Source organism: Lissotriton vulgaris, chromosome 3_1 (assembly GCF_964263255.1).
Source record: "Lissotriton vulgaris chromosome 3_1, aLisVul1.2, whole genome shotgun sequence".
NCBI lineage: Eukaryota > Metazoa > Chordata > Amphibia > Caudata > Salamandridae > Lissotriton > Lissotriton vulgaris.
The window spans coordinates 186,805,979-186,830,182 of record NC_141689.1 but is presented as its reverse complement, the minus strand read 5'-3'; the positions used below and the strand labels follow the sequence as shown (position 1 = coordinate 186,830,182).

At 41.9% G+C, this 24,204-nt stretch overlaps 2 long non-coding RNA genes across 2 annotated transcripts in view; both read right to left on the bottom strand.

The window, feature by feature from the left end:
• LOC147726187 (uncharacterized) overlaps positions 1-24,204 on the bottom strand; it is a 244,235-nt gene that overhangs the window by 125,740 nt on the left and 94,291 nt on the right. The window contains exon 2 of the long non-coding RNA XR_015309272.1: positions 8,886-8,975. This is a non-coding gene — a long non-coding RNA (uncharacterized LOC147726187). The remainder of the gene's footprint in view (positions 1-8,885; positions 8,976-24,204) is intronic.
• LOC147726188 (uncharacterized) lies at positions 627-7,671 on the bottom strand. Its single transcript, XR_015309271.1, has 2 exons — positions 6,617-7,671; positions 627-3,260 (listed from the first exon to the last, which is right to left on the bottom strand). It is a non-coding gene; the product is annotated as an uncharacterized LOC147726188 (long non-coding RNA).

Here is a 24,204-nt window from a genome sequence, read left to right as displayed (position 1 = left end):
CGCAATATACAAGCTCATATTATCAAAAACACCACTAAATCTATAGGGATACTAAGAATACTCACTGATTACTAGGGATATCCATACCCTACACCACACTTATTTACATCAGTTGGTCTCGCGGCCACCCTGACCCAGACCGTTCTACCCTAGGGCAGATCTGACACACAATCTGGTGCGTCTACACACGTGGGTCTGCAGCCCCCGTGCTCTCCTTTTCCAAGCGTTCGCGATCCTGCGAAACATCCACGGCAGTGTCCCTCCTGCCGCTCTCACTTAGTCTTTTACCACAATCCGGTGGCTTTACACACTGGTTTGACACTCCAGTGCTCTCATTAACGCCGCATGTCAAACGACGACCACATTCCTATGAACACCTATACATATATATATATATATTGGGATATTATCTCAGCTGTCTACTCGGGATGAAACTACAATGATGACTTTGGATATGGTTCCGGATTATATAATGTACTCTCTGCTCTTGGCATCAAAGGTTCACTCACTCCCTATTTATGTGATCACCACTCACCTGATTGGGATTACTCATCCATTCATGCGCCTAGCAACTACCTAGAAGTGCCATTTACCTTTAGTGAACAAGAATAGGGACTACACGCCAGTTAGTTATAAACTGGGGACATTTATTACAGTAATATAAACATTTATGCAAATCTAACAAAGGCTATAGGTAGAACACACCGCTTGAAAGAGAAAAGATTACACATAACAGGAACACTCCGCTGAAAGGGAAAAGATTAAGTGTAGCTAATGTGATGAAAACAATATCACCTGATTAGTGTGAAGTCTTGTTCTAGCTGTCATCTGGGTTCCTCTCTCGTCTGTGCCTTGGCTCATCTCATGCTCTCTCTCCTCTCCTGCACTCTTGGGTACACCTCTGCGCTGATCGCTCTGTCTCTGGACTCCTCTCCCCCGCTCTGACTGTCTCTCCACTTTGCGTCTTCACTCTTTAATGGTTCCTGCCGCTCTGATCACCGTTCATTCTACTATCTTAGTCGCTCTTTCTCTGCGCCAATGTCCAATTCCATCTGCTCCCATAGGTTAATCCACGAACTCTCCTCTATCTCTTCTAAAAGGCATTACTTCAGACTCCAGCTATTCACACTTCCTCCTGATAAACAACTGCTTCTGACTGCTTCCTTCAGTTCCAGCTCACTATTCAACTCAGCTCTTCTCCAGATTGAACCCTCTCTCTCTCTCTGCCAACTCCACTCCACTGCTCCTCTCTGCTGGACTCTCCTCTGCACGACTCACTCTCTCCTCGACTCCTCTTCGACTGACTGACTCCGCCTCTGCACTTCACAAATATAGAATGCTGTTTCCTCATGGAAAGTTCCAGCCAGCAGCTTTTTCTGACCAATCCCATGCACCAGGCTCCTTGCGCTAGACGCTCCCACAGTGACCAGTCTGCTTGTTTCGTCTAGAGACTGAGCCCGGGAACAATTCCTGATTAGATTCAGCTCTGGCCGGTTCTCTCCGGTCCGCTTAGGGCGGACAACAGTTATAACTATAAACATTACTTTTGCCCTAGAAAGCCTCTCTGCTTCCATCAAGATGGAGTCTCTCTAGCTTTAGGCCTGAAAGGGGTGAAATGCTCCTTAGCTCTGTCAGAATACCTACATGAACCATACCAATATGTCTAATATGTCAAAGCCAATAGGCAATAGACAGGTTAAAGTCAAGAATAAAGGCATATTAAGCAGCTATCCTCTTCTAGGTCTGGAAAAAGGGCTTAAAAGGGCCAACACAGGCTAAGAATACCTATACTAGATGCGAGCAGGATTAATGATCTATATCACTTCTAAGTAAAGCCAAAAACTCTGCCATAACATTCCACCCTTAGATCCTTATCATGCGAGCATCTTTATAAACAATAACATCCAAACAAACAAACATCAACACAATCTATCAACATAGGCTAAAAATACCTATCCTAGATGTGAGCAAGATTAAGATCTATATCACTGCTAAATATCCCTGCCATCCACCCTTAGATCCTTATCTTGCGAACATCTGACAAACAATAACATCTAAATAAACAAACACCAACACAATCTATCAACAAATCAAAACCTAAAAAACTCCCTAAAAACAATGACAACTCAAGAAAATTCCACCTGAAACTCAATTGTAGGGAATAGAAACCTAAAAAACAAATCAAAGCACCCTTGACTTGAATGCTGAAAATATCTGAGATTGGATATGATAACGAAAGAAACTAACCAAAGCATCCTTAAACTAAATGTGCCTCAACTTCTAATGATAACTGGTGAAATCTAATGATGTAGGGACTTATGTGTTGAATGAAAACAGCAAGGGGCCTAAATGGGCCTACTTCGGACAACTTAAGGCTAAATGTGTTTCAACTTCTAATGAGAAAACAAGAAAGGGCCTAAATGAGCTCTACCTACTATAGGCAAGTTAAGCTAATGATGACTCATGAAACTATTGGTATAGGTGCTAATATGTGAGATGAAAATAACAATAGGCCTAAATGAGGCCTACCTGCTGACATTAGTCAATTTAAGGTGAAATCTGAGAAATAAACATGACAAACTGTTGCAAGGTCTGGATAAACATTAACACATAATCATACTAAAAGACACACCACCCAGAACCATCTAAATTGTAAGGTAACCACCCTTTGATCAATTAAGGTGAAAATGCAAGAACAGTAAAAAAAACTACAACCCCAGTCTACAAGATAACTAGTGTAACATCAAGCTTAAATCACACAGTGGAGCACATGTGTGCGCCATCATTCAAAAAAGTCCTTCATTTGGAAAAACTATAATAGGTGACATATTTTACTTTTAAAAGTGGGGTCTGCTTGTACAAGGGATTATGGATCAAGTCCTTTTACAATCCTGTAACAAATAAAACATGTTTGGGTTTCATTTCTTTTTAAAAGTGGGGCCTGCTTGTACAAGGGATTATGAATCAAGTCCTTTTACAATCCTGTAACAAATAAAACATGTTTGGGTTTCATTTCTTTTTAAAAGTGGGGCCTGATTGTCCAAGGGATTATTTAATGTCCAAATTCTTCAGTGTAGGCCACCACCCTGCATCATGGACACTTCCTCCAATGTGGCCATCCATCACCCGGTCTGGTCTGGTCTGGTCTGGTCTGGTTCCATCATCCAAAACAATAAACTAAAATAATAACATGAAAATAAAAAGCTAAAACAAATAAAGGGAGTGGGCAGATGCACGCACGCACCCCAACTGCAGCAATCCTAGAAACCAGAGAACAAGTATCATTATTCTTGTAAAATAAAATTTTCCATTTAAAAAGCACCCCGGGTGCCTTTCATTATTGAAAAGAAAATATCCTAATTAATTAAAAACATTCAAAATTTAACTTTTAATAACATTGAGTGGGGCCTAACATACCCTAATCCTAACTAAGCCAGTCCCACCCTTCTGGGCAAGAGTCATGCTACAGTGTGAAGAAGAAAAAAAAAAAAAAATGAAATACTGCCAAATGATGACAGCATCAGCAGGGCACTGCAAGCTTCCCAATTTCCATGGTCAGAGAAGCCCAGGCCACCCCGCCCTTAAATAAACAAGCCGTGCGCGGAAGAAAATTGGATTGTAGCCCATCATAACACACTGGGACGTGATCGAAACTTGCAGAATGAAAAAAAGTTTGTCTGCGCAGACCAGCTGGGCTGCCAAGGTCAAAAAACAAATTCCTTTTGCCTGTTCTCATGGCCTGATTCTCAAACTAACGGAGGCGAATATTAATAAAAAAAAACAATTCTGTTACAGTGTATTGCCAATTAAAAAAGATCCAATTTTTTTAAAAAGACGTTTGTCCACAAAACATTTAAAAATATGAGCACTTATTTAAAAGGGGCAACTATCTTTTGCACACCAAATTATATACATTCTGCATTTGAGAAACGAATTAACATGGCCCATTTGTCAAAAAGAAATAATTTGTAAAACAGCATAAAATGCATATTCATTTCAACATTATATTTAAGTTCACATTTTTTGATGACACATTTATAAAAGCATACATTTTAATTCACATGTGGGAAAATAATAATGTCACGTTTTAACTTTTTTCATTTAAAAGCACATGGTTGCCTCACACTAATTAAAAGCACATGTTACCACGCACTGTCGGGCAAGATTTATTATTCTAAACCTATTATTATTGCAACCATCACATTCCTGTCTAGATGGAAACCCCTCACAGAAATAATTAATGAAAACAGCCCGTAGCATGCATTCTAACGGGCCATATTTTTAACATTTCACTCATTTTAAAAGAACACAGCTTTCTCCGTAAGGTTGATTTATAACCACATCAATTCCAAGGTGAACCCACACAAATTCGTAGACGCATTTCAAAAGGAATGTGAAATGAACAGAACCCTTCTCAAAACACAAGATGTTACCTTTCCGTCAAGAAACTGACAAAGCACGTAGGCTGACCAAGGAACCAAAAAAAAAAAAAAGTCAAAATCAAACCATCAAAAATCCTTAAAATAATTCACTGACTTTTATAGTCAGGTCAGATAACCATGCATGTTGACAGCATGTAAAAAATAAAGGCTGCCACCTCAACTCAAGATATTAACCCTTTGGCAGCTCAAATGGAAACATTTCCCAACGTCCATTTATACATGGGAAAATCATTAGCACATTTCTTCACGTTCACAGCTAACACGTACACATTTTCAAAAACGTTATCCCCAAGCACCCGAGAAAGATCCAGCTCTCTCCTGCCAAACGTAATGAGAACATGCCCTGTCCAAGCCATGACCACATGGCGCTATTCACAAGCCAAATTTACAAGACAAGCCTTTCACAAACAACATTTCCAAGGCGCAATGCACAAGGAACACAACTGATTAACATAAGAACATGCACCTCACAAACCACATTAAAATGGCGCTATTCTAAAGCCATATTTACAAGACAGTAAACAAACTCAAAAAACAACACGCTTTTCACAAGGAACATATCCAAAGCACCATTCACAAGCAACACAGCAGATCAACTTGAGAACATGCACCTCACAAGGCACATTAAAATGGCGCTATTCTAAAGCCATATTTACAAGGAGCTATATTCACAGAACTCCACAGATCATATAACAATGAACACATTTCATATTGCACAGCATAAGCAGATGCAGCAAGCAATTTAATGGGCAATTTAAAAGCATTTTTACACACATTTATACAATTGGACCATCACATAGATGTAACTGGCTTCCTCATGTAATGCCATCCTTCAACTCTGACAGTTTAAACACCAAGATGAAAACCATTCCTTCCACCCTGAATAAACCAAATGCCATGATGTAATACAATCTCCTCACGCTGCAACTGTTCAAGCCAATAGGTCTAACAGGCTACATAAACTGCAACATTACGCCAGATGGAACTAGTGTTCAGGGCATTCCCTCAGAACTCATGGGCAACTCTCTAAGCACATGGCCAGGCACACAGAGTTCGTAAACTGTCCGACTACGCCAAAATGTAATTGGCGTTCAGGGCACTCCCACACAACACATGGGAGACAATCTAAACACATGGCCAGGCACACAGAGTTCGTAAGATGCCGACTACGCCAAAATGTAATGTTTGGCGCTTACTCACAACACATGGGGTCACACAGAGTTCGTAAGATGCCGACTACGCCAAAATGTAATGTCTGGATTTTCTGTTTAGATGGGATCAGCCCCCAGGGGCCCCTATGACCCAGCCAAAACGTACTCACCTTCCGTCCTCAGGACCACCTATCCAGGCACCTGGTACCTACCTGAGGATAGGGAACTCGCAATATACAAGCTCATATTATCAAAAACACCACTAAATCTATAGGGATACTAAGAATACTCACTGATTACTAGGGATATCCATACCCTACACCACACTTATTTACATCAGTTGGTCTCGCGGCCACCCTGACCCAGACCGTTCTACCCTAGGGCAGATCTGACACACAATCTGGTGCGTCTACACACGTGGGTCTGCAGCCCCCGTGCTCTCCTTTTCCAAGCGTTCGCGATCCTGCGAAACATCCACGGCAGTGTCCCTCCTGCCGCTCTCACTTAGTCTTTTACCACAATCCGGTGGCTTTACACACTGGTTTGACACTCCAGTGCTCTCATTAACGCCGCATGTCAAACGACGACCACATTCCTATGAACACCTATACATATATATATATATATTGGGATATTATCTCAGCTGTCTACTCGGGATGAAACTACAATGATGACTTTGGATATGGTTCCGGATTATATAATGTACTCTCTGCTCTTGGCATCAAAGGTTCACTCACTCCCTATTTATGTGATCACCACTCACCTGATTGGGATTACTCATCCATTCATGCGCCTAGCAACTACCTAGAAGTGCCATTTACCTTTAGTGAACAAGAATAGGGACTACACGCCAGTTAGTTATAAACTGGGGACATTTATTACAGTAATATAAACATTTATGCAAATCTAACAAAGGCTATAGGTAGAACACACCGCTTGAAAGAGAAAAGATTACACATAACAGGAACACTCCGCTGAAAGGGAAAAGATTAAGTGTAGCTAATGTGATGAAAACAATATCACCTGATTAGTGTGAAGTCTTGTTCTAGCTGTCATCTGGGTTCCTCTCTCGTCTGTGCCTTGGCTCATCTCATGCTCTCTCTCCTCTCCTGCACTCTTGGGTACACCTCTGCGCTGATCGCTCTGTCTCTGGACTCCTCTCCCCCGCTCTGACTGTCTCTCCACTTTGCGTCTTCACTCTTTAATGGTTCCTGCCGCTCTGATCACCGTTCATTCTACTATCTTAGTCGCTCTTTCTCTGCGCCAATGTCCAATTCCATCTGCTCCCATAGGTTAATCCACGAACTCTCCTCTATCTCTTCTAAAAGGCATTACTTCAGACTCCAGCTATTCACACTTCCTCCTGATAAACAACTGCTTCTGACTGCTTCCTTCAGTTCCAGCTCACTATTCAACTCAGCTCTTCTCCAGATTGAACCCTCTCTCTCTCTCTGCCAACTCCACTCCACTGCTCCTCTCTGCTGGACTCTCCTCTGCACGACTCACTCTCTCCTCGACTCCTCTTCGACTGACTGACTCCGCCTCTGCACTTCACAAATATAGAATGCTGTTTCCTCATGGAAAGTTCCAGCCAGCAGCTTTTTCTGACCAATCCCATGCACCAGGCTCCTTGCGCTAGACGCTCCCACAGTGACCAGTCTGCTTGTTTCGTCTAGAGACTGAGCCCGGGAACAATTCCTGATTAGATTCAGCTCTGGCCGGTTCTCTCCGGTCCGCTTAGGGCGGACAACAGTTATAACTATAAACATTACTTTTGCCCTAGAAAGCCTCTCTGCTTCCATCAAGATGGAGTCTCTCTAGCTTTAGGCCTGAAAGGGGTGAAATGCTCCTTAGCTCTGTCAGAATACCTACATGAACCATACCAATATGTCTAATATGTCAAAGCCAATAGGCAATAGACAGGTTAAAGTCAAGAATAAAGGCATATTAAGCAGCTATCCTCTTCTAGGTCTGGAAAAAGGGCTTAAAAGGGCCAACACAGGCTAAGAATACCTATACTAGATGCGAGCAGGATTAATGATCTATATCACTTCTAAGTAAAGCCAAAAACTCTGCCATAACATGGGGTCAATCCCATCACGTAAATATTTAGCCCACATTTTTATATAATCCTGAGTGCGCCACGGTAAGTGCTTTAAAAATAACTCTTTCCTTAACAGGGAGCAAGTGAAGTTGACTGCGATACCTGGAGATTGAGGAATCTTTCAGGAGGTTGAACAAAAGGCGGAATGCTATGTATTGTACCTTTTGTAGTCTCTGCATGAGATAATCTGGGATACCAATGTACAGTATGTTGACATAGTCATGTCTAGATAGGATCAGTACCTGAACCACTGTTTTCTTAGCTTCTCATGACAGAAATGTAGGAAACCTCCTTAGCATCCTCAGAATCCAGCATGCACTTCTGACTACCGCCCAGATCTGAGGTTTAAGGGATAGATTTGTGTCAATGAAAACCCCTAGGTTTCTTGCCACTTCGGCCAGTGATAGTAAATCTGGGAAAGCACTAAAATCCATGGGTGTTGTATGGGAACACCCAGGCACCCCCATGGAACACCTGTTTGGCACAGAGCAATGCAACACAAGGATTTGCACTGCACTGCGTTACTCCAGATTTATCAAGCCACTCAGGGCTTGATAAATCACACTTAGTAGTTGCATCACGCGTGCACCCCATTAAGTGGTGCAAGTGCAACATTACTACTTGATAAGTATGCCCCCTGGAGGTTACACATGAAGAAAGTATCATTACAGTTTTAGTGTAATAAATGTGACTCCATCAATTCCACCTCACCAGTCCCACCAACACAGCACCTAAAACCCTCTCTTTTCTTCTTTGTAAATACATTCTCATACCAAAATCATTGTATCACCACAAAGTTGCATGTAAGTTTTTATTAATGAATACTCCCTTTTTAGGTTCTAAGTTTCATCTCTCAAGGCTATTCTTGTCATAGTTCAGCCCTGGGGCCTGATTTTAATTTGAGTATATAGTGGAATTTCTTTTCAATTGTGGAGGGAATACTACATCTGGAAGAGAGTCCACTAGCTAAATTATCTCCTTATCCATATAGTGGAGCAAGGATAACCCACTGAGTTGTAGGTATGTATGCATCTGGTATTTCTATAGTACAAACCTATCGAAAAGGGTCGGAATTAAAACTTTCCTACAGAAATTGGATGATTCTTCGGCACCACTGCTTCAAAATTAGACCACGAGGAAGAGCATTTACTACTATTTATTAAGTTCTATTAAGTCTGATGTGCTTACCGGACGGTGGTGAAGGGGATACACTTTGGCACATGAAAAGGAGGTCCAAGATTCTTGTGTTCACCCATAGGGTCATACTGAGGAATTCCCCTAAAACACATACAAAACCCTGGTTATATGCTAAAATATCTTGGTATGGAAATCATCACTGGGCATTTTGTTCTTATAACAGACAAAGGTGTTCCCAATTAATTTCTTTCTTTAGACTGTGCATATGCGATTTACTTTTCATTTTAGACATGGTTAGAACACTAGCCATAATAAGTCCATACATATCTAGATAATCCAAGATGTTGCAGGGAAAACCACATAGATCAGCCATATTGTATTAAAAAAAGTGTGCCTAACCTGTGATCCTGCGGCGCACCAAAAGCATATACACCAATACTATATATTCACCTGGGCCCATCAATTACTCTTACACTCAAATTTCCTTGGTTAACCGCTGGAGTTTATTCGTTGATCACTGATCAATAAGTTCTTTCCATTTGGTCGATGGACCAAATTATTTGGAACTAGTTGATGGTGATGATGCACATAACCCTTGATGCTAATAATTCATCTATAATGATGATCACGGACTCAGGAAGTTTTCAAAACCTTTATCTAAAGTTAAATGTGATTGAACCATTCAAATATACCATGGACACTATCAATCATTAGGAAGGAAGAATCAGTCAATTCAAATATTCTTTCAATTTCAATAGATTGACATTGCTTAGAAAGGAGAGGATAGAGACAGAAAGTACTTGAGGATATATACAAATGTATAGTTACCACAGACCAAAGCTCTGGAAAGGGTACACTGTGAAAGATTAGGCGGCAAAGGCTTCAGGACAAGTATTAGGATAGGATAGTGGACCTCTCAAGAACCGACGACTCGCCGCACCCCTCTCTGACACTCTCTTCCACCTCGAGATTCTTCTGTGATCTTCTAATAATTTTTGCTTAAGATAACTCATTTTCTATTCTAATTTTCTTCAGCATCTCACAGCATCAGCATCATCAATGACTCCGACAGCATCTACCTGCTCAGCAGTCTCTCAGGATCACGCACACTCAACTAACTAAACTACCTTAGTTGGGATTCATGTACCACCTCCTAAAGTTGCAATATCGCAAAAGTTATGATTTCTGATTGGACAGGCATGGGGAGTTTGGTCATCACACCATGATGGCATAGCATTTTCTTTGTTTTCAAACCCACCCCTTTATTAATATTCATTTTATTTTATTCCCACCCGAGTTTATTCTCAATTAAAACATTTCTATCAATATGTTCATATGATTTTTAGCCACTGCGTACTCAGCATCTGTGTTTCTCAGGGTTTAGCAGTCGATGGCCCTGGATGTGGTCGAAACATGGGATCATTTTTCCAAGGGAAGCAGAGGTCGTTTATTCAGATTGCAGCGAGAAGGCCCAAGATACAAACTAATAAAAAGGTCAAAAGAAATATTATTTATTTAAGAAATAAATGGTTTCACTGTATACCACCTACTCTACTCTATTCCCCTTTATTTATTTAACATTTCCCTGTGTTAGCTCTTAGTGAATAAAGTGTTTACTATATAGCAAAGCAGGTGCAAGGCATGTTGGTCTTGAAGACGCCATATTAGTGCGTTCTGCTCACGTGCAGGAATTTGCCACCAAAACTTCAGTCATCACGTTACGTAGGTGCAGTTAACGCATGTGCAGTAAGATTCTTCCCTGTTAGAGCAGCGCTTTTAGTCTGCTATCCAAATTAATGGTTAGTAAACACATAGGCAAGCTTCACTATCTTATTTATGAATTTGTGTTGAGCAAAGATAATCACAAAACAGAATTAATAACTTCATGTTAATAAATTAATAAGTTAAACGAGCGAATTGAATCCAAGCAAGTCTTACAAAAATGAGTCCCCGCTTCATCAATCCCCCCTCTGAAGGCCTTTAATGCCACAATAAATTACCCACCCTAAACAGAAACCAACTTTAAGTATTCCCTAAGCTTCATTTCCACTTCAACTTTCCCTTCCTTCTCACTGTTCTCAAAATATTTCATGTCTTTTTAAAGTTTGCCTTTTATTTCTTCTATTTCCATTTCGTTATCTTCCCTTTTTCTTTTCATTCCTTTTTCATTTACTTCATATTTTCTTGTTCTCCCACAACACTTGCACCAAACCATTATTGTTAATACTACTATTGTCACACATACAAGGCGTACAACTATTTGACCTAAAAGACCCTTCCCTATATTAGTAAACCCAGTCCCTATTGAAGTTATACATTTTGTTAGTCTTTCCCACATGATGTCAACCTCCAGTGGATTCAGAATTTCATTACATTTTGTAATATTCCTTATGTACCCTTTAATTTCTTTACTATTGTCAGGAATGTAAGTGCAACAATGTTGAACTTTCAACATTCACAGACTCCGCCCTCCTTTGCTAATAGGATGTCAAGAGCGAGACGATTTTGTAAAACCACTGATCTAATTGCAACTATTTCTGTATTGATCATTAAGAATCCCCCAGCAGTATCAGTCGATAGAAGATCAACTACTGTTGATAACTGACAAATTTTCTGTGAATTTAGTATGACGCCCACTGAAGGTATTATCGTACTAAATATATCACCTACAATTTCTGAAAAACTAGCTCTCCTTGCGCGTGTTAGGACATTAGAACTGTCATTGCTTCCAGTGATTATTTTTATATGGTATATTTTTGGAAATACAATTCCCAGGTAGCAGCTTCCATACCATTGTGCGGGTAGCTTAAAATAAGCATTGTTAAATAAATAAATCCCAGGAAATACTGAATCAGTTCCCCCTTTTAATCCCCAACCTCCCAAGATTAGGAAGTTATGTTCACAATCACTGTAACCAACAAATATGTTATTGTAATTTTTATTGGTATTGTTATTGTTATTGTTAACTTCGGTTTATATAGCGCCAAGTCATCTACAGGTCTCTAGGCACTCAAGACCGATGACAAACAACAATGATTCAAAGCGTAAGCGAGGCAGAGAAAGGCCAACAATGCAACTATTTAAATGGGCCAAATGCCTCCCAAATAGAAGCGTTTTTAGCAGCTTCCTAAAACGCAGGAGGTTTACTTCTCTCCGGAGCGGTTCTGGTAGCTTGTTCCATATCTGTGGAGCCAAAAGAGAAAAGGATCTCCCTCCTTTGGTTTCTAACTTATATCGGGGGCAGACCAATAGCTGGGAATCAGAAGACCTCAGAGGAGAAGTGAGGCTCAATGGTTAGAGCGGCAGACCCTGATGCAGAGATCTAGCCCGGGACTAGGGTTCAATTCCCCGCCTCGGCGGGTCTTGGGCTAAAAATTCCACAGACCTGATCATTCTCGCTTCGGTGCCTATTCCAATCATGGAATCCCACTCTGCAACTCTGAGCAATAGCTTGCTTAATCTCCACAATGGCCCCCACAAGGCTAAGGATGCCTGGCCTCCACCTTGGGGGTGCCCAGGAGTGGACGCCTCACAGGGAAAGCCAGGATGGGTTCCACAGCGGTATTCGTACAAGCGCCTTGAGACCCTTCCGGTGAGTAGTGCGCTATACAAGTATCAATTTACAATTCACAATTTAGAGTTCGTTTGGGCTTATAGACCTCCAGGCGATCTTTAATATAGGCGAGGGCTTGCCCATAAATTGCCTTATGGGCCGTGCATAAGCTCTTGAACTCCACCCTCTGCTCAATAGGGAGCCAATGTAGCTTAAGCAGTAGAGGAGAGGCATGGGTTATTCTAGGTAGCCTGAAGATTAATCGCGCCGCATCATTCTGGATGACCTGCAATCTATTTGTCAGAGTTTTAGGCAGACCTAAGTAGAGAGCGTTCCCATAATCCAGCCTCGAAATGATTGTAGCAGAGACAACCATACGGAGCATGGAAAGAGAAAGAAGGGAAGCTAGCTTACGCAGCTGTCTGATCAAGCCAGTACACATCCCTACTACGGAGGAAATCTGACTGGTCATTGATAACTCATTGTCAATCTTGGTACCAAGACTTTTTACTTTATCGCACGGTGTCGGTGTGGGACCTAATTCCTGGGGCCAATATAGGTCACTCTAGGGTGAGGCTACGGTCGAAACCACCAGGACCTCCTTTTTTTCCAGGTTTATTTTCTACAGGTTTGCAGTCATCCAGCCAACCATGTGCCTAAGGATGTTCTGGGCATTGGTCTGCGCTAAAGCCATATTATCAATACTCAGTAGCAACTGGGTGTCGTCGGCGTAATTAAACACACGACAACCCATGTTCACTAGAGAGTCAATCAACGGTTGCAGGTAGAGGTTAAACAAGAGTGGGGATAATGCAGAGCCCTGAGAGACTCCGCACTCCAGAATACCTACATCGGAGATACATTCCCCCAGTTGGATCCTCTGCGTCCTACCCGTCAGAAAAGATTGAAGCCATTGATGGACCAAACCCTTTATCCCAAAGGTGGCCAATCTGTCCAGTAGCAGGGAGTGGCTGACAGTATCGAACGCTGCCGATAGGTCTAAAAGTATCAGGGCGTTCGGTTTCTTACTGTCAGCAATGCCTCTAAGCTCGTTCAGCACCGAGAGCATCATCAACTCGGTGCTGTGGTGTGCACGAAACCCTGCCTGACGCTCCTGGAGTAGATGGTGTGACTCCAGGAATAAGGAAAGGAACTTCAGCACATGTTGCTCCAAAACCTTGGACAGGAAAGGCAATTGGGATACCGGCCTATAGTTTTTTAAAATAGCCGGGTCGGTTCCTGGCTTCTTTAACAAAGGCTTAACTCGTGCCTCCTTGAGACTCGATGGTAAATGGCCAGTCTCCATTGAGCTATTAAGAAAGGAGATGATATGATCTTCTAGAATAGGCCGCGCCAAACGAAAAACCCTAGGGGGACACGGGTCCGCCGGGGAGCCTGACTTGGTTCTACTCATGAGCTGCTCAAGACTTAGAGAGTCTATCTCAGGGACCCTTGAGATAGAGGCTTCCAAGGGGATTTGGACTTCCTGTGACGGAAGTGGGCCATTCAGGGTACAATTCTCAATCCCAGAAAGAATAGTCTCCACCTTCTCCAGAAAAAAACGTTGAAAAGTATCAACGTTTATTGTGGTTTCAGTCGTTTCTGTTTTTTTACTCAACTCTGTTAAGATTTAAACATTTCTTTCTGAATATTCTCGGCCAGGTTTATGCAGGTCTCGTAAAATTCTGCTTTTATTGCCATAATCAGCTTTTGATATGAGTTGAGTGAGATTTTATACTGTTCCCGGTCTATACCATCTTTTGTTCTCCTCCAATTCCTTTCTAGATGGCGGAGCTTCTGTTTATGGTCCCTCAGAAGCGGAGTGAACCATGGAGCCCCTTTTCCTGCTCCTTTTGCTTTTTGTAGTTTCTCGGGTGCTATCTGGTCAATCGCATGACTCAAATTCCGCATTATGTCCCTATAGTCCTGATCTAAATCCCCACTAGAGGCCAATGATTGGACATGATCAGGAAGGGTACTGGTCAAAGATTGTGAATCAACTTTTATCCACTGACGAACTTTTTTCAGTTTTAGAGGTTTTTGGACCGGATAACCAACAGTGGGGATCTCACAATTCACCAAACGATGATCCGACCAGATACAAGGTAAAATGTCCACAAGGTTTACCTTTGGGTGTGAGGTCCGAATAAGATCAAGGGTATGCCCTTTAATATGTGTGGGGGCTTCTACAAGTTGTCTAATGACAAGTGAAGACATAATATTCTCCAGGTGTCGAGTTGCCGGATCTTTAGGAGCTTTATCCCAATGCATGTTAAAGTCCCCAGTTACCACAATTTTTTGGTATCTTGTGCAAAGATCAGACATAATAGGGGCAAGTAAATCATTAAATGCTGGGGTGGAATTTGGAGGGAGGTAAACTGTAAGAATCACAAGGCATGAATTATTCAGAGTGATCTTCACTCCAAGTATGTCGGCTAGATCTACGGTCTCGGCCGCTATTTTGACGACCTTTAGATATTTTTTATACAAAATTGCTACACCCCCACCCCGAGCGTTGTCCGCACGATTGTGCCATACCGCATCGTATTCATTGGGAAGGGCAGCTATGATGTCAGGCAAGGAGTTATCGCCCAACCATGTCTCCGTAAGCGTTAAAACATCAATGTCCTCATCCTGAAGAAAGTGAAGATTTCAAGATGATGCTTATGAAGCGACCTTGTGTTCAGGCTGGTTAGCTTCAGAGAAGGCGGGTCTGTCCCAGACCTCCCACTGAGAGGTCTGTCTTTAATCTATGTATGTAGATCTTCCCTTTCTTTACAAGGTCCAGGGACATCGCTGCTTGAGCCTTGCCAGCAGTATAAATTCCCTCTCTTTCAGCCTGTGTTTGAACATGAGTTTTCGTTCCACAGCTTTCTTTTGGAAGTCCTGCCTTCTTTCTTCAACTATATTCAAAAATACCTTTTCTTCCTCACGTAATATACATGTTACATTGTGTTTATGTGCTTCAACGAAATCTGTAGACTTTGTCAGGAAGAATTTACCCATTCATTGTGCGTCCAACAATCCACGAGGAGGAGCGGCGGAGAATGGAGACCGTATTATAGGTACCGTCGCGTACTAACGCATCACATCTACCTTTCAAGCCGGTCATCCTACCGAGCACTCTGACCCCCCTCCGCCTTGGAGTTCCCCTAAGGGGTCCGGAATCAATATACTTCTTGAATCGCCAAAGTGATACTTTCCAGCTAACCGGGGGTCTCGAACTACCATTCCACTTGGAATTGAGTGTGAAGCTTTTTCAGGAATACATCGTGGTCTATTGTGATCATTCTTACACATCAGCTTCCTAGGAGGAACCTCATCTAGGATTATCGCATTGACCTGATTATTGAGTACATGCCCTGATGAAATTCCCTAGGCACGAATGGAAATGAAACGCGTTGGCTGTGCCGTTGTATGTGAAAATAAAGAATACATTTAGAATAAGAACAGAAGATCTACGCTTTTTATGGACTCTCTTATAACACTGACTTCATTGAGTGCGCCTCTCTACTCCTCTATACCACTCATTGTGCATTCTAAGCAGTAAGTACTGGATTCATAATCCCTAGAATAGAAAGTTCTGAAAATACTGTATCTAAGTTTGAATAATAATACTGTAATTTTCCAGTTGCATAAAACAGACTTGCTATTATACTACATGATATACCATATGTCAAAGGTATGTGATGATATGTGACCCTTTCTGATACTGACGCTGGTAACTTCATACAAATATAACAATAGCTAACTTCCATTGTGTCAACATACTCTATTAATAACTTTGTGAAGACATTTAATGATGTGTCATTATTTGTCACTGTATGATGGAAATCTGTCTCATCTGCTGTTTGTAATTCTACCCAATCCCTTTTGTATGTGGAGGTACTCTCATTAGTACTTCAAACAATAGGAGAGTCAGGGTGTAGAAAATCACTCTTTTACCCCTAAGATCAAACTTTTTTTTAACAACGGAAGAGTGATCAATACAAAACACCTCAAGTGGCATTTCAATGAGAAAACCAATGAGAAAACAAGAAAACCAAAAATAGCTAAACCTGGTGAAGGAACACAAAAGTTAATCATAAAAAGAACCCTCACTCACCAACCTGATGGAGACATGCTTCATCATTGGGTTCCCACTGGAAGGACCGAATGTCCTCCCAGTGTGCTACTATGCCTGTTTACAGCGGAGCTGGTTCGTTTGTGTGTTGATGCAGTGAAAAACCAAAAGTGATAAATGAGTGCAAAACTTAAAAATGCGTAGTTGTGACTGTCAACTACTTTATTAATAGTCCAACCAGCATTAGTTAAAAACAGGTGAATTTGGGACTAACAAGTAGGTTTTTTAAAATGAAAACCCTTAGTCCTCTGTAAAATTGGTCAACATGTTTCAGCTTAAGAGCCAGAATCGCTCAGCATTCGTCAGGACCGTATATGTAATCCTACGGCGGTGTGCACGCGCTAAGGCGCACCCAACCGTGAGGATATAAATGTGAAAAAAAAATTTGGGGAAAAATTGTAGTGAATTACTCACGGATTTACCCGAGGGGACAACACAGTAATTTACTGGGGCCGTTCTATCTGTAGGGAGGAAATAGAGCAGTAATTCAAAAGCCATATTAATCACATGATTACATTTATACCTTGTAACAGAAATCACAGGGCAGTGTTTCCAAACCCTTGCCTTCATCAGCTGACACCCATTATGGTCTCACACTATTCATACAAGCATATATCGTGCTTAAGTTGCCAAGAAATTGACTTTTCTTCACTTCTTGGTATTGCCATATTGCAACAAATCGACTGTTATTGAGGAGTTTAATTTACGGCGACTATAATTGTCGCAGCAATTCGTCTGAGGCTGCAAAATATTCAAACTATTCAGTAGAAAAGAACCACGCCTCAGGTCATACAAAGAAAATTATTAGTAATAGCAGTGCACGCTGTTTAAAATCATAGACTAACAGTAACAGAACCCGTGAGAGCTCCGTTATTAGTTAAAATCATGGAATGAAAAGCAACCTCTCCTGGGGCTTACAAAAGGCGCTTTTTGTCCGCATGTCATGGGCATACACGGCAGGGTTTTCCTTCACGCCGTGCAATCTGTAAATGGATTAGTGAAAAAGCTGTTATTATCTCCCCGCAACGTCCGCGTTGCTTAGACTTTCTCACTCCCAATCGCATTGCCTCTCAACACTCCCGCCTTGCTACACCACTTACTTTTTTACCAGCGGCTCCCCACAGGCAACCTATCGTTTGCACTTCCGTGGCCCGAATAAACATCGGACCAGGGCGTCGCGGTGTGAGATAACGTCAAACGCGGGTCACGTGACTCGCGTATCATGACGTTTGTTTCTATTCCTTTCCACTTAAAGGGCCAGAAGTTGTTTCAAGTTTAAAACTTTATTGTTACGCTCAGAGTCTTCGAGATTAACACTCCGCTCCACTCCATGTTATTAGAGGGAAAAACAAAACTTTTTAATGTTATTTTTAAGTACAAGTTGGTAGAAGCTAATGCTTATTGGTACTTATAGGGTGCTCTGTCTTACAATGTGAGCTCAGTGAGTTTTTTAGGAAACTGAGATTGAAGAGCTTTTTTGAAAAGAAGGAAAATGAACTACCAAACACCACTCCGAATGACACGCCATTCAAACCAAAATCCAACTTTACCCCTCCAACCACATCGCATACCTCCTGAGATTTTAGCCTTTGAACAGGCTGTACTACATGAGGTGGAAACCTTAACTAATCCAACCCCTTTTAAGAACTTGAAAGCGACTGAATATCAAGCGATCCAGTCACTTAAACAGAACACAGAAATCGTGATCAAAAGTGCCGACAAAGGCGGAGGCATAGTGATTCAGGATAAACTGGATTGAATGCCAACGATTACTGAATAACAACAATAACTATGTACTCCTGAGAGAAGATCCTTCGGAAAATCTCCGCAATGAGATCTGTGAGCTAGTCTCCACAGCTGAACGGGAAGGCTGGATTTAAAAACGAGAATCTGATTCCCTGATGTCCTCAAGTGGGAAAGTACCGTATTTTTATACGTTTCCAAAAACCCATAAAAACATCCTGCCACCACCTGGACGACTGATAGTCTCGGGCATCGGGTCTCTATTGGAACCTTTATCGCAATACTGCGATTTTTTTTTTAAACCAATAATACAGTCTACACAGACGTTTATAAAGGATACTAAGAGCCTGCTAGCAATGCTACGGACAATCGAGATGCCAGAGGAACCCTGTTTCCTGGGCACTATGCTGAAGGAATATTTGAACAATAATGCAGCGCCAAAAGGGTTACTAGTGACTAATGCCTCAAGAATCTTCTTGGATGATGCAGTGTTCCGCAAAGAGTGGGCGCAGATTGCGTGGCACTGCACCAGGGATTGGGGCATTCTAATCATCAAAACGGCACTTTGTTTGTCTGAAGCTCTATTATTAAAAATCCAAACCACTAAATACCATTTTAAAGCGACACTCACAGGCTATAAAAAGAAGCTGGAAGAGCTAAATAAGGAGCAGAATGAATATAAAGAAAACCTAGCCCAATCTAAGGCACAAAAATTACAGAAAGATCTTAAACGCTAGTCCTATACCCACATCTATCCTTATGCCAGCCCAGAGTATGTCCCGTCAGCAGTGACTGATTATAACTCAGACTCCTCAGCAGATTCAAACACAAGTGGCTCAAGTCGAGGCAATTCCCAAAAAGGAAATAGAGGGAGGGGTCGAGGAAGAGGCTGAGGGAATCAAAGTTATCCCAAATTTCAAGGATGGCCACCACATTTCCAACAACAGGGACTAGCACCATACCAACACAACCTTTTCCAACCCCCTTTTCCCTCAATGATGGGGTGGAATCCGCACTTTGCCCCACATCCCCAATTCCATCAAAACACGTACCCTCAGTCTTTTTTAGACAGGGGCCAATGAGGCAGGGGGAAACAAAAGGGATCCAACCAAGTCTACTGGGAACAACCAGAAGCAAAGGGGGACAACACACGGAGCAAGACGGGGGATCAAAGAGCAGGCCAAAGCAACATGAAAGCCTAGTGACAAATTTGTCCTCATATACACTAGGCGTGGCAGAAAAAACAGTTCTGGAAAAAGGCTTGGGGTTTATACCCACTCCCCGACTGGATCGGTTCAAATTACAATGGGAGCTCAGTGAGTTTTTTTTAGGAAACTGAGATTGAAGAGCTTTTTTGAAAAGAAGGAAAATGAACTACCAAACACCACTCTGAATGACACGCCATTCAAACCAAAATCAAACTTTACCCCTCCAACCACATCTCATACCTCCTGAGATTTTAGCCTTTGAACAGGCTGTACTACATGAGGTGGAAACCTTAACTAATCCAACCCCTTTTAAGAACTTGAAAGCGACTGAATATCAAGCGATCCAGTCACTTAAACAGAACACAGAAATCGTGATCAAAAGTGCCGACAAAGGGGGAGGCATAGTGATTCAGGATAAACTGGATTATGATCGTGAATGCCAACGATTACTGAATAACAACAATAATTATGTACTCCTGAGAGAAGATCCTTTGGAAAATCTCCGCAATGAGATCTGTGAGCTAGTCTCCACAGCTGAACAGGAAGGCTGGATTTCAAAACGAGAATCTGATTTCCTGATGTCCTCAAGTGGGAAAGTACCGTATTTTTATACGTTACCAAAAACCCATAAAAACATCCTGCCACCACCTGGACGACTGATAGTCTTGGGCATCGGGTCTCTATTGGAACCTTTATCTCAATACTGCGATTTCTTTTTGAAACCAATAATACAGTCTACACAGACGTTTATAAAGGATACTAAGAGCCTGCTAGCAATGCTACGGACGATCGAGATGCCAGAGGAACCCTGTTTCCTTGTCACTCTCGATATCGAAAGCTGTTACACCTGCATACCACAAAACGAGACCATCAAGGTGGTTGCTGATGCTCTAGAACAATCCACCTGGAATTTTTCCACAACCCGCTCCTTTGTAGTGGATTGTGCCACACTGGCACTGAAGCAGATCTTTTTTGAATATGAAGGCAAGATCTTCCTTCAAATAACAGGGACTTCTATGGGCAGCACTTTTGCCCCTTCGGTGGCAGGATTGTATGTCTAGAGCTTTGAGAAGAAATTCATTCTGGTTCCGGAAAACCCTTTTGCATCCAACATCGATATATGGCAACAAATATAGACGATGTCCTCATGATATGGAAAGGTGAAGAGGCGACGCTTCTCCCTTTCTTTGACTGAATCAACCACTGCGATCTTCATCTTAAATTTACCCATGGGTATGAAAAAGAGAGTATTACGTTCCTTGATGTGACAATCAACAAACAAGAGAATCTGCTCCAAACTAAAACCTTTTATAAACCGACCTCCAAAAATAATTTGTTGCACTTTTCCAGTTTCCACCCGCGCCCCCTGAGGGAGAACCTCCCGTTTGGACAATACCTCCGCATCAGGAGGAACTGCAGTGAGAAGGATGATTTTAAGATCCAAGCAGATGAATTGACAAAACAATTGGAATTACGTGGATACCCAAAAAAGATTCTTGATACAAGTAGGAAGAGAGCTACCAACCAGCACAGGGATGCTTTACTGGACTCATACCCGAAAGAAACAACAACGGAGGTACCTTTAACGTGCGTAACCACCTTCAATTCTTTGTCAAATGCCGTGAGTCGCTTCATCCAAAAACACTGGAAAATCATAACAAGCAACCAATTTAACTGGGGCAAACCCCTATTTTCCTACAAGAGAGCCACAAGCCTTAAAGACTCACTAGTTGAAGTAGTGTGGCTCACTGGTTAGAGGCGGCAGACCCGAGAGCAGAGGACGGCCCGGGACCAGGGTTCGATTCCCGGCGCGGCAGGTTTCTGGACCAGGGTCAGCGGACTCGATAATTCTCTCGCCTCGGTGCCCACTCTGATCAGCGATCACACTCGGCAACTCTGGGCATTAGCTTGCCTCATCTTCACTAACGGCCCCACCAGACCGCCGGGGATGCCTGGTCTCACCCTGGAGATACCCATTAAGGGACCATCTCTCAGGGAAGCCAGGAAGGGTTTCGCAGCGGTCGAAGCACCTTGGGACCCTCCGGGTAAGTAGTGCGCTATATAAATGCCTATACATACATACATACATACTAGTTCACACTCGCCAAGTAAAACATCATAGTAGACAGGAAACAACAGTACTTAACGCCTGGGGGCTCCCCGCTGTGATGGGCCAATTCCCATGCGGGAATTGTAGTGTCTTTCTTTCAAAAAGAGAGAGTTTCCCAGAATTACAGAAAGGACTGGATATAAAACAAGCAAAAAAAGGGGATTTCCTTTCTGTATGGCTAACTTCTAGTTTGTGACCGAAGGGACTACACACTAACGTAACTTTATTAGTGCTATGGAGTGACACGGGTAATTAGATCTGCACAAAAACCTAAGGTATCTTTCGTTTCACAAATTTTATTATAAAAGAACATATGAATTCATTTGCTACATTGATTTCTATAAAAACATTGCATTAGTTCAAAGTATATCTAATGCATACAATTTAAATACATTTGTTACAATAAAATAAACATTCAATACAAAACAATACACTTAAAAAGCAAATTGTAACAAAACATTATGACTAAAAAGAAGCCGCAGAGAGTCCTTTGTCTCTGGAATTGTAGTGTCAGCCACTTAACTGTACATACAAAGTTTCTAAATATCGAACCTGGGAAACAGTGGGTACAACGCGGCCACACAAACTGTAACACATGTAATGTGGTTTATTTATTAACATGCCCTTGTGACCGCACGTATGTGGGAATGACAACCAGACGTGTTAAATTGAGGATTTGTGAACATCGGAGTAACGTCCGATGTAAGAGGAAATCTACCAAGCTGACAAATCATTTCATTGAGAGAAATCATACACCAAATGACATGCAATGGACCATTATTGAGCATATCACCGGTGGTGATGAAAGGAGTCTGTTCGAGAAAGCACAGAGATGGATCCATCGTCTGTCTAGTCACCATTCAGGATTGAACAATGAAATTCCACGGGGATCAGTGTTGCGACGTTAACAGCATGACCTGCAAGGAATGCAGATGAACAAAACACACCATACTTCTCTCTGAAAAGATCGTTTCTCCACATACTCTAAACAAGGGAACATTGGGTACCCCTCTCAGTGCACAAATAAAACCATGCCAGCCAAGACAGAGCACCCTATAATCACCAATAAGCATTAGCTTCTACCAACATGTACTTAAAAATAACATTAAAAAGTTTTGTATTTCCCTCTAATAACATGGAGTGGAGCGGAGTGTTAAGCTCGAAGACTCTGAGTGTAACAATAAAGTTTTAAACTTGAAACAACTTCTGGTCCTTCAGGTGGAAAGGAATAGAAACAAACGTCATGATACGCGAGTCACGTGACCCACGTTTGACGTTATCTCACACCACGGAGCCCTGGTCCGATGTTCATTCGGGCCACGGAAGTGCAAACGATAGGTTGCCTGTGGGGAGCCGCTGGCAAAAAAGTAAGTGGGGTAGCAAGGCGGGAGTTTTGAGAGGCAATGCGATTGGGAGTGAGAAGGTCTAAGCAACGCGGACGTTGTGGGAGATATTAACAGCTTTTTCACTAATCCAATTACAGATTGCACGGCGTGAAGGAAACCCCTGCCGTGTATGCCCATGACATGCGGACAAAAAGAGCATTTTGTAAGTCCCAGGAGAGGTTGCTTTTCCTTCCATGATTTTAACTAATATTGGAGCTCTCACGGGTTCTGTTACGGTTAGTCTATGATTTTAAACATCGTGCACTGCTATTACTAATAATTTTCTTTGTATGACCTGAGGTGTGGTTCTTTTCTACTGAATAGTTTGAATATTTTGCAGCCTCAGGCGAATTGCTGCGACATTTATAGTCACCGTAAATTCACTCTTTAACTCCTCAATAACAGTCGATTTTTTGCAATATGGCAATACCAAGAAGTGAAGAAAAGTCCATTTCTTGGCAACTTAAGCACGATATATGCTTGCATGAATAGTGTGCCACCATAATGGGTGTCAGCTGGTGAAGGCAAGGGTTTGGAAACACTGCCCTGTGATTTCTGTTACAAGGTATAAATGTAATCATGTGATTAATATGTCTTTTGAATTACTGCTCTATTTCCTCCCTACAGATAGAACGGCCCCAGTAAATTACTGAGCGTGCCCCCACGGGTAAATCCGTGAGTAATTCACTACAATTTTTACTAAACATTTTTTTTCACATTTATATCCTCACGGTTGGGTGCGCCTTATCGCGTCCCACTGCCGGAGGATTACATTTACGGTCCTGACGAATGCTGAGCGATTCTGGCTCTTAAGCTGAAACATGTTGACCAATTTTACAGAGGACTAAGGGTTTTTCATTTTAAAAAACCTACGTGTTCGTCCCAAATTCACCTGTTTTTAACTAATGCTGGTTGGACTATTAATAAAGTAGTTGACAGTCACAATTACGCATTTTTTAAGTTTTGCACTCATTTATCACTTTTGGTTTTTCACTGCATCAACACACAAAAGAACCAGCTCAGCTGTAAACAGGCGTAGTAGCACACTGGGAGGACATTTGGTCCTTCCAGTGGGAACCCAATGATGAAGCATGTCACCACCAGGTTGGTGAGTGAGGGTTCTTTTTATAATTAACTTTTGTGTTCCTTCACCAAGTTTAGCTATTTTTGGTGTTCTTGTTTTCTCATTGGTTTTCTCATTGAATTGTCACTTGAGGTGTTTTGTATTGATCACTCTGTACTTTCATT